Consider the following 13,057-nt stretch of genomic DNA (forward strand, 5'->3'; position numbering starts at 1 on the left):
AAAGGAACCTGAAGAATATTCACAAAGTTTGTGGCTAAGTCATGGTAAGTCAGATCACAACTTTATTATAGTGTTTTTATTTTATTTTTTAAACTTTGCTGTCATGGTATGTTTGCATTAACTACTCCTCTAACAATAACTTTGCACTTTTAACAATAACGATTCATCTGCTGGTTATTTTCTCTTTTGACTGATTCATAGTTTGATCACAAAATTCTGTGAAAATAACAAAATGCACAACCAACTACGGATATCTCTCTTAAATTAATGCTTGTTTTTAACCTAAAGACCCTAAGTTTATTATCATAAGACAAACAAGGTTGGAACCAGTGAGTTGCGAGTGTTTTTTTTTTAACCAAATGAAATACACCAATGATTAATTAATAATGCATGTTTTTATTACATTTCTGTCAATCAACTAATAATCAATTAATTTACAGTGTCAACTCGTATGTGCTGTTACTGTATTACGTGTACATTGTCAGTTGTTAATTGCCTGTGTGGCATCTTTCATTTGTAATGTATCATTTTTGTATTTAATTAATTACTATTACTCCAGAGTAAAGTAAAATTATTTTCAGCTAAATGTGCTTTGTATCAAAAGTAAAAGTATCTTTCAAAGACTTGAATTACTATTTTTGATTAGGCTGTAATTACCAGGACAATAACATGTAAGCTGCATTTTACTTTTGTTTACCACACATTTTGCCTTTTACATGTTCTTGTTTTATTTCTTTTTCCTGTACATTTGTGGCTGTTAGAGTCGTTTCCTCTGTGTGTATGCTGTGTGTGGTTCTTCCTGTGTTTCTGTTTTAATTAAAGACAAATTTCAGGAAAAAGAAAAATATATTTTTCTGCTTCCAATCCTCTCAGATGTCTGATTCCAGGGCGTCCTCTGTCATCCAGGAGTGGGCGAGCTCATACCCAGGTCAGGCTCACACCCTGAACCCTCCTGCTCCGACCAATCAGCTGACTCAGATGGACATGCTCCCGTACGGCCAGTCTCAGGGACTGGTGAGAGGGGGCGGTGATGACAGAGTGGCTGAGCAGATGATGGGACTGTCTTACCTGCCATACACGTCTTCCTGTCTCAGCAGCACCACAAACACAGGAAACACAAACCACCACCAGAGTCACACCAACACTCAGCAGGTGTGTGTAAATGTGTGTGAGATAAATTCATTCATTTATGGATCAAACAATAAAGTAACTACACATTTTCTGAGTGGGAGAAACATCATCCCCCCTCATCCTGCTTCCCCACACCCTAAACATACTTGTGTTTCCGACCTCCAGGACTTCTCCTCGTTTCTCCTGCCAACTCTGCGGGCCCCGGTAAACAAGAGGAGCATCAGCAAAGACAGTGCAGAGTACCGCATGCGGCGCGAGAGGAACAACATTGCTGTGAGAAAGAGCCGGGACAAGGCCCGCAGGAGGATCCTGCTGACCCAGCAGAGGGCCATGCAGCTGCAGGACGAAAACCAGAAGCTGCAGATGAGGATAGGGCAGCTGACACAGGAGCTGGACACTCTCAAACACATCATGTCACAGCGGCACCTACAGGGAGCTGAGGACGGAGCAGTACAGTCCAGTAGGCCTATCTAGAATCACATTTGTACTCGGATTAATTGTAGGCATCAGATTCATTATTAGTGGCTGGTCGGCCTCCAGTACTCAATGTCAATTGCCTCTTTTTTGCCTGTTTGAAAACGAAGCATTTTGTTGGGATGTAGGCCTAATGCCATGTGTTTATGGTGTTAGTTATATTTTCATATTGTAAAGTTGTGAGGAGAGAAAGCATAATACACTGCTCTGACTCTAGCTACCATTGTGGTCACTGAGGTCCCATCCTTTGTCTTTTTAAGGGGGTTACAGCACCCTGTGAGCTGTTGCTACGCAGTACCGTTTACATTGATAAAGTTGGCAGATTTAACACAAACTTTGCAGTTATTTTTTGAAACAATGGGTCTTCAACTTCACAGAGAAGCAGCTTCTCATTTCTAGCTGGTCTTTAGTGGGCTGAAATGACAACGGTCTCTAGCAGATTTGATCAGCGGTGCTGTAGCTAAAGCTGAGGCTATCACTGAAACACCATAAACAGGTTGGAAACAATGTCTGCAGCTGACTTTTCATTGTTTCCAGCGGACTCTTTCTAACCGAGTGGGTGTTCCAGTCCTCAACAGACACTGGGAGATATTTCTTATGTTGTTTTTTTTTAAAGGCATAAAAAAGGCCAACACCTTGTAGACTCTTAAGATACAGTAGCTTTAACTCCATATGCTCACCTTCAACATATGGAGGCATCCAAAGCCTGACAGGTTGCTGGTTACTAAGCTACTAAGTTAGCTAGGTTAGTTACTAAGCTATATTGGACGATTGCTGTTCGGGGTACATTAAAGTCTTTGCAGTGTGGATTAGGCCTTAAAAAAGCACGTCATCCTGGGAAGTAAGAGGTAACATGCAGTAACATTTAACTGAATGAATAAAAACACATCCAAATTCAAAATTTGATACTTCATTTTTGGTTTCAGGCCAGACTTCTGGAACTTCCTCATGATCACAGTATTTCTGAAATTGTGGCTCCGGCCCTGCACAACTTTGAGTAAATGAATTAAGCACAGACCTCAGAGTCTCAATAAAACAATAAAGACATTTGGTGGGTTTGAATGTAGATGTCATTGTACATTGGGGATCTAAATTAGAGAACAGGTTATTAAGTCTTGATTTATTCTGAAATACTATATTGTTCAAAGTTTGATAGAATATCAGCTGTGGCTATACCTCTGCTGTACTAGCATGTGTTTTTAAATAAACAAGGCACTTCAACAAAAACCTTTATTTTGTGAAAAAGCAGTGAGCAGAAACCTCCCAGTTACTGGTGTTAATCTGGCACCTGGTGACAATTTACTTAATTGTTGGACACACCCTATTTATCTGCAGCTCTCCTGGTTACTTTGCAGGATGACCAGCTGCTCTAAGGAGGCTGAAACCCTTAGACAGTAGGTTGTCCAGATGAAGGCCAAAGGGATGACCCTCTCAGCCATCAGAGAGAGGTTGGGCGTTCACAGTCTGTGATTTCAAGGACACAGATTAGTCCTTTAAAAAGGCCGGTCGTCCACGTAAAACAAGTGCACGAAAGGACAGGATTATGAGACTCAATAGGGAACCGGTTCAACATTGCAGCTGGAGTTATTCGCCAGTTCAGTGCTGAACAGGGCAAGGATCTGTCTCTGCACACAGTGTCTCGTCGTCTTTAGACTTTTTGGACTGAAAGCCCACACTGCAGTGACCAAACCTCTCATCAGCAGAGAGAATAAAAAGGCGAGACCTGTCTTTGCTGAGGAGCCTGTTGTGTGGACAGAGGAGAACTGGTCTAGAGTGAACTTCATTGATGAGAGTATGTTCAATTTATTTGGGTCTGATGGGAAACATTATGTTGGGCGTAGGACTGGGGAAAGACTGAACCCAAGGTATGTAAAGAAGTCAGTTAAATTTGGAGGAGGAAGTGTCATGGTTTGGGGGATGTTTTCTGCAACAGGAGTTGGGCCTGTATGTGTGTATATTCTAAACTGTGAGTGAGAGACCGGAGTGGACAGAAACGTCATGCGACAGTAATGTGAGATGGGAAAATGATTTGAGGACAGCGACGGTTCGACTATTTTGAAGTGTGGTGGTATGAGGTTCTTATCGTAGTCAGTGTATTATTACCTACAATTTCTCCAAACCGTCATCTCATCTACTGTCGGTAAAACACAGACTGTTCGACTCACTTCAATACAGCAGAACTATCCCTTTAAGGAGAAATTGATGTACCATAGATCCAAAGCCCCTAAAAATGGCACCAATGGGCCACACACACACAAAAAACGGTCTAAAGCTGCATCTACCTAAATTTAGCAAATTCCAAATGAACTTTCCTGACGGTAACATCTTCACACACCAAAGAAACTCTGTACATTAGACATATCTGTTATATGACTTGATACACCAGACATTGCCCAATCATCTACCTGACACTTCTTGTCATTGTCAGAGATGATTGTAAGTGTTGTTGCTCAACAAGGTTACACAACCAGCTGTGGCTTGTAGGGGATTCAATCAAATCTAAGCGTCTCTCTCTGTACATTACTTCTATGTCTATTGTCACTAAATGAGTGTGGGATTACATGAAATAATGTGGACGCAGTTTTAAACATATGTATCTTTCGTGTTGTCGAAAACTGTTTCATGATTTTATAGTAATGCATGGTTAAAGCAATACTCTGTCAAATATTTTCTTGAAATAATTGCTTGTACTTGGATGAAGCATCTTTTAAATATGCCTTTGAATATTAAAGCAGCTCCAGTGCATCTTCAAATAACCTTTACAAGCTCTGGTTACAGTGAATTTCCTTTAAACGCACATCCCTCTCATAGAAAATGGTGTGATGTATCCTCAGTAGTGTTCTTAATAATTCTCCACCGTGTACTCACAGCGCAAGTTGTCTACCCACAGAAACGGACGTCATGCCATGGACCGTTGTACACCAGCGGTTTCCCTTTGTGGGATGGGCAAGATTTCGACACAGCGGAGGACGGAGATGAGGAGCGCAGAGATAGTATCAGTGTTTCGGTCTGCCAGGGCCTTCCTGTGGCTGCGATGGTAGTGTAGGGACATAGAGATAGGAGACAGAGAGGAGGGGGTGGAGGCAACAAGCCAGAGGTTTTTTTTTTCTCTAATAAAACTATTTTCAACACTATTAGATAACATAAAAAACACTATGGGATTCCTTTGCATCTGGTTCCCAAGATCAAGGATCATGGGTTATCAGTCCTGACGCCATATTCAAAATAAAGAACACACTCAGCTCTTTTTCCATAGTTTCTTTGTTGACTTTGATATTAAAACACATTACAAGTCAATAAGTTAAAAAGGCCCTTTTGTAACTTAATCCCAGCTCTGTGTTATCAAAGTCAAAGTCAAAGTCAAAGTCAGCTTTATTGTCAATTCTTCACATGAAAGAGACATAAAAGGAATCAAAATTGTGTTTCTCCCTCTCCCGTGTGTAGACAAGACAAGACAAAGACAAGACACAATGGTATGTGACACAACATAAATGATCTAGCTGCTATAGTAACAACAAATCAATACAATAATAAAACTAATAACAAAAGGGCAGATGGTGGCATAATACTCTTACAGGTCTTGAAAGAATAATATATATATATATAGATATATGTATATATATATGTATATGATATGGATGTAAACAATTGATGTTTCAGCAGGTGACTGTGAAAAAGTAGTGTGTGTGAAACATTAGCAGCCAAGGATGTGTGAATATATTAGGTTTTTTAATTTTTTTAAATGTTTTTATTGCTAATGTGTCAACATGACCGAGTGAGGCAACATGGATACAGATGTTCATCTCTCTTTTATACAAATGTTATTACCTTTATACACACTCTCACCAACACTTCCTGGATTTACAAGAAACATAAAAGCAACGGAAATGATATCAACATTGTTTTAGAGCTATCCATGTTGTTAAAGGATGTTAGTATTCAATTTTTACAACTCACTAAACTGAAGTGATAATAATTCTAACTCTACCTCAATTGGCTTCATGCGTTTCATTACATTGTATTACTCAGTGCAGCTCTGCACAGATAATCAGCGTCTGTAAAAGTGAAAGGTACAAACACGACAAAGAAAATCAAATCAAAAGCAACAGAGCACACCAATCTCAAAACGACAAGAACGTTGGACTCAAATTCCATGTTAGAGGACTTCATCATTTCAAGATTATAGTGCGGCATAAAAGATGCCTCACTGAATGAGAGCTGTGATACATATACACTTAAAAATCAGACATCATTTAAGACATGTGGGCACAAAATAGTTATCTGCGGGTGAGCCTTGGTATCATAGGTTTGTGTTTCATAAATCCAAACCCCAATTTTTTTTTAAAAAGGGCAAAAATGATCAATGGAATTGAACATATGAGCTATGCAAATTTGTTTTCTCTCTCTCTCTTGTTTTTCTTACCCGGAGGTCATTGAGATATGGATATGTACGCACACACACACACACACACACACACACACACACACACACACACACACACACACACACACACACACACACACACACGCACACACACACACACACACACACACACACACACACACACACACACACACACGCACACGCACACGCACACACACGCACACACACACACACACACGTTTTTTGAATGTTGTTTTATCATGTTTGTTGCCTATAAAGGGCAAAATCTATAAAGTAGTAGTCAAACTAAGGTTCCTTCTATAAAAAAGACAAAATCTAGATCCTGTTTTTATTAAGTGATTAATTGACACAAACACCGACTCTTTCCTCCAAATTAAAATTAGCACGGTGTCATTTCGGTGATGGACTCCTCATTTAGAAGAGGGAAAGTGTGACACAGGTTACTTACAGACGGTCATGTGTTGAGCGGCACACAATTACTTCTTGTGTGACCGTGTCTGTTGAAATGTCCCGCAGCGGTGTGTGGGGCAATCTGTGGTCCCAGGACTGCAACATCTCCACAGAGTGAAGAAAGACTGTATTTCACCTAATCCTTACCAAGTTACTCAAGAGCAGCAGACAATACGAACCCCACAGCCCCAGTGAAGCAGCTCCAATCTTATAGCTCCTGCTAATTAAAGTTTGTTTTCTGGTGGTAGTTGAGAAGTTTATTGGCCTTTTGTCTTCAGAGCAGAGAATGATCGATTATATTGACATACAAACAGCACAATACTTAGTCCGAATATGGGAAACGTAAACTTTTTTTACACTGTGTTTCAGCACTTCCGCCCTGCACGTACGTAAATGTTCACAACGACCGGGTCAGCCCAGAACAACTCTGCGGTCGGTCTCTCGCTTTCTCAGCTTCAGGTTCCCACCACAGCTTCCAAAAACTTTCCAGTGATGGTGCAAGCCAGCATAATCAATAAGAAAGACTCCTGCAGTGATAGGGAGTTTGCAGTGGTGGCCCTGAGAGCTCAACACACCACAAATTAAAGGTCCCGTATGGTGCTCATTTTCAGGTTTCTACTAGAACATGTTTACACGCTTTAATGTTTAAAAACACATTATTTTTCTCATGCTGTCTGTCTGAATATACCTGTATTCACCCTTTGTCTGAAACGCTCCGTTTTAGCGCCTGTCTCTTTAAGATTCCCTTCACGTTAAAGCCCAGTTTGCTCTGATTGGTCAGTGTTTACGGGTCTCACGCACCTGCACTCCCTGCGTCTTTGCAGTCAGGGAATGACCAAGTATAGTGGTGACATCTGTACGTAAGTAGGGCTCATTTAAAGACACAGTTTCTGAATACGGGCTGTGTGCATTTCTCTGTGGATCGGGCATTTTGATACTTTCACAGTATTTATACAGCACCTTTCTTTATAACAATAAAAAGACATTTCAGAAGAAGAAATTTCACTTTTACAATATGAGACCTTTGAGAAAAACACATGCAACTGGATATCAAGTTGTCAAGTTGGTGAAGATGTTTTCTCAATTCTGCCCATGTACTGTAAAAGTGATGAAGATGTTTTCTCAATTCTGCCCACGTACTGTAAAAGTGATGAAGATGTTTCTTCATTTGCATGTGTTCTTCATTTTCAGTGCGGAGCACTCTCCAGGCCACCGTACATGTCTGACTAACCGAGGGTGATTCACCTGCTTAAAAATGTGGCACTTTTCTTTTGTTGCAGGTCCCAAATTTAAGGATCCAACTTTCTGAGACAAAAAGTAATTTACCATAAATGCTAACAAGCTGATATATATAGATATTATCTTGGTATTTAGAGGGGAAGTGGCAGCCATCATGGGCATGCTTTGTGGGTAAGTCAAGTCAAGCTGGAAATCGCATTACATGCCCCAATGGGCTTCACACACGCACATTTATGGATTAAATCAGGCAACCAGCAACTCAGAAAAAGTGTTTTAAAAACAATTACAAGCAGTTTATTGAATGCATACAAACAAATGACAATTCATAGGCATAAATAAAACAAAAAAACATACAAATAAATAAAGACACAAAAGCAAAGGCATAATAACAAATATAAACAATTATTGTTGATCTTAGGTAACGGAGAAAAATAGGTTCTAAGCCTGGATTTAAAAGTCTTGACAGAGCTGGCCTCTTTAACCACAGCTGGTGGTTTGTTCCATAAAAGTGGAGCACGGTGAGAGAAACAGCCTGCAGACTGTCTATTGACTCAAGGTGTTTTCAGCAGGCCAGCATTTTGGGAACGAAGGGCGCGTGCTGGTAAACAGGGTGTGATAAGGTCAGATAAATATGATGGTGCTTGCCCATGCAACATTTTGTATGTAAGCAATAGTACTTTAAAATCAGGGGAGCCGGTGTAGGGAGCATGGGTGAAGGACCCTGGGGGACATGAATTTCCCCTTCCCCCCATGATAAAAATAGCCTAAATTATGCAAAATTGAACAAATGTACTTCACATTCTTCACATTTTAGATTCACATCCAAAACGAAATGATTGAAATGGTGGAGGAAAAAAAACTTTCATCATTCCATCCCTGGTCTCCTTCACTCCAACACAAATGTTGGTAGCTGATGATCTTTAAGGCTTTAAAGGACAGAATGGGTGTGATGTGGTCAAATATTTTGGTTAAGGTGAGGATTGTAGCAGCCCCCATTCTGAACAAGTTGGAGGCTTCTTACACTAGACTACGGCAGGCCAGAGACAGTACATTACAATAATCTGGATTCTGGATGAGACAAAGGCGCGGACATGGGTTTCAGCATCAGGCACAAGTAGAAAAGAACGGATTTCTGAAATGTTGCACGGATGAAAATACGGCCGCTCTAAGTCGAGTGCAAGGGAGGAATCAAAAATGACACCGAGGTTTTTGATGGAGGGGCTTTGAGACAACACAAACGCACTGTCATGACAGTAGGCGCTAACATTAAAGACATGATGTAATAGTGATTTTCTTAGGCCTCTTGAGGTTTAGACGCCTGATGATAACAATCAAATTGACAACAATGTCTGTGTGGTAGAGAAGACCGCTGGCTGCTGCACCTGTGGCACAAACTGTTTTAGTGCCATCAAGTGTAGTTTAGCAGTCATCACCAAGTGGTTGGCCATGTTCATGAAGTATAAGCTTTACTGTACAGTCAAATCATTAATCATTCATCATTCCAAGGAAGACGTGTTTGTTGTGGCGAGGACGAGTGTACTGGATGAGGGACAATACATCATGAAACCTATAGTGCAGAGTTAGTAGTGATGGTATAAATATGGCTGCAGATAAATGAGGGAACACGGGTGCTTCCCAAGCACACAGTATGTGACATTTCTCATCTACTGTGTGATAACGACACTTTAATTATTGCACCTTCAAGAGAACTAACAAGCCACTGTGAGTCTGGACCATGGAGGTGCAGTCAGTGCATTAAACCTGTCTCAGCCTGTGATTTATGGCTCCACCATGCGGCAGAGAACTACATGCAGACCTTCTGCAGAGATGTGTGGCACAGGACAGATGTCTCACTCTACCCCTGGATCTGTGTCTTTCTCCTGCCGTCACCTGTTTGCTGGATATTCTTGGATAAGTGCAACATTTCACTTTGTGTCTGTAGCAAATATAGGTCTAATTATTCACTCATAAATATGATTATAAATTAAATAAATTGTGAGGAAAAGATGAAATTTTCCTCCATCATATGTATAGATATTTTAAGTATTATTATATTCAAAGAATGTTCACCCAAAGGGAAGGGAGTTATTATTTTTTACGGTAGTTGTTTAAATTTAAATTGGGAAAGATGCGTACAACCAGAAAACGTTTTTGTATTTCTGTCTGTGGAGTAAAATGATGGAATAGGTTGAAAGAAGAGTCCAAACATAAAATGATTTAAAAAGAGGTTAAAGGAAATGATTCTTGCAGGATACAGGGATGAGGGTGTTTGATGATCACTGGGTGTTGTTTATTTATTTAGCTTGTTGTTTATTCTTTTGTGTCTTTAGGGAATTATTATAGTTATTATATATACTATATTTTATATATTATATATGTTATACTATATTTATTATAGTATATATTTGATATGAACATATAAGTAGTACATTTTACTTGTAGAAAAGTATACATTTTGAAACTTTAAAAAATAAATACATATATAATAAGTCATAATAAATGAAAATGTTAATAATATTATTATTATTGCGGATAAGGAAGCTTCATAGAAATGAGTGAAGTACAAACGTCTTCCCACTCCTTTTTGAACATGCTTTTCTTTTCAGCAAATGTTTCTCATTCATGTGTCTAATTCAGTTTCTATTTTATTTCAATTCGTTATTTTCTGTCACAATTTCTTTTCACTTTTTGTACATGTTCGAAATAAAATTCTGATCAATCAATCAATCAATCAATCAATCAATCAATCAATCAATCAATCAATCAATCAATCAATCAATCAACCAATCAATCAATCAATCAATCAACCAACCGATCAACCAATCAACCAATAGACCAACCAATAGACCAACCAATAGACCAACCAATAGACCAACCAATAGACCAACCAATAGACCAATCAATCAGTCAGTCATACAAAAGCAACACTGGTCAAACCTTTTTCTTTTCAAACTAAACTTTCCTGCCACACCACCTTTGAACACAAATGAGTGGTTACTAAAAATATGACCCTCTATGCAACACTAAAAGTGGGCAAAACGTATATAATGAAATATGAATAATTAACATATCACCCAGGCATCATCAGTAGGACGTGTGAGCAATTAAGAGCTCTCTTCAATAATGTTAGTCTTGAGATAAACAAATCATTTAAGTCATTTAGATTGAATCATTTATAATACGTTTATCACCAATCAAATCTTGATATCCGATAACACAGGGCTGCAGTTTCTTTTAAAAACAGGTGTGGTAACTTTTGTGTGTGTCAATAGAAAGAGGAGAGATAGCTGAGTGTACACAGTGTTTTGGTTCTAATGTACCATCTGTGTGTAATGAGTAGGCTACGATAATTCATTCTGCATGTCACCACTTTAACTTAGGCCGTAGGTAACATAGCTGCGCCCTGAAGCACACATGATGGCAGCTGTTCCTTCTGTTAAAAAAGATAGAGAAAGTATCATCCATTTATTCTACAAGGGTCCATTTTGTACCACTTTTTGGAATGATTTGGAAAATGTCCTTTTTCCTAAAACTACAGTTATCACTTTGATGAGAGAAGTATTATTTCTGGCTCCTTCTCTCACAATAATACATTTAACATAATGAATCCCTTCATATTACTAGGGAAATTATATAAATTCAAAATGTCCAAGGCAACCCCTACATTTCCATTATTTCTAATTGAATTAAAACTATATGTTGACTTCTCTAAGGCTTATGGAAAGTGTTGGGAGCCTGATCCGCTCACAGCCATTCTCGAGGCAACTACCCCTTTGTCTTTTGCCAATAAATATCAGAAAAGGCCTCTTCTATTCGCAACTGTGATTGCAAAGACGTTAATCCTGCGGACATGAAGGCCGACGCTGCACACACATGCGATGTGTGGCTAAGAGAAATGGAGAATATGCTCCACCTGCAGAGACGGAGACTTTGTAATGTGGACATGCTCCAGTAGAAGAGGGGTGACGAGAGGAGGAGAAGGACTCTATGTGAGAAAAGACTAAATGGATGGTGGCAAGAAGCAGACCAGAGGCTCTGTAGTCGTTTGTCCTGTGAAAATCACTAAATCACCATATTTTAATGTGAAATTCCTTCATCTTCCTCTGTTACCTTGCTGCCAGGCACGTTCACCTCGCTCCAGTTTGTACAGATCTCTGTAAATACTGTATTATCTCCTCTGACACTGGCACACAGTACACCCCCTCTCTGCCTGCTCTGGTAGTGTGAATTTAAACTACAAATCTTTATTTTTTATGTGGCACAAATCTCTCGTTGTCAGTAATCAGCATTCAATCAATTCAGTCACTTTAGAAAGAAGAAGAAATTTGTTTAAAAATGTGGGATCCTGTTCTGTAATTGTGTCAAATTGAAACTCCCAGCTGTGTTATTTTACGTTTCACTCTGCACAGTTTTCTTTAAACATGTTTAGTTTACTGTAAAGACTGTCCTTTATTAACTTCTTATGAGATGAGCTGATTCTGTTTGTGTTTCATTTGTTTGTTTAGGGGTGGGGTTTTGTTTTCCTTTTTGTTTTGTATGTTTTTTATGTTTGTCCTGTGTTTTTCTGAAATGTGAACATATAAAAAATGAACATATAAAAAATGTGTTGAATCCAACAAATAATGTTTATCAGCTATTGAATTTTATTCAAATGACATTCAGTGAACTTGTCTGCCGTTATAACTTCCTTATTTTAATGTATTTATTTTAATTTCCTTTTTTTAATGAATTGATTTTATTAGATCTATTCATTTATTGAATTTATTTACTTGTTATTTCGTCATTTCTATGTCTTATATTATTTATCGACTGTACATTATTTCTTTAAGTGTTTTGATAATTGTCTGTCGCTTGGATTTATGAATTGAATTTGAATTTATGAATTTGTTTCAGACAAAAAAGAATACAAAAGTATACAAAATGAAAATAGTTTAACAAATAAGAGAGAGAAAATAAAACCCCTGTAACAACATATTAATTCTTAAATTCATTTTAAATTAAATGAATTCTGTCTGAAAAGAAGTAGGAAGAAGTTTTACTGATTTAATCCTGACCCTTTTTAACAATTCAGTGATTGTTGTCATCTGTATCTATTATCCACTATATGTACAATTTGTAAATCTAACTATACAATAATCAATATTAGAACATTTTATACATTGTTTTGTTCCTTGTTCAGTTGTTCATCTCATCTCATCTCATCTTCATCCGCTTATCCGGGGTCGGGTCGTGGGGGCAGCAGCTTTAGCAGGGGACCCCAAACTTCCCTTTCCCGGGCCACATTAACCAGCTCTAACTGGGGGATCCTGAGGCGTTCCCAGGCCAGTGTGGAGATATAATCTCTCTACCTAGTCCTGG

Source organism: Echiichthys vipera (assembly GCF_963691815.1).
Source record: "Echiichthys vipera genome assembly, chromosome: 21".
NCBI lineage: Eukaryota > Metazoa > Chordata > Actinopteri > Perciformes > Trachinidae > Echiichthys > Echiichthys vipera.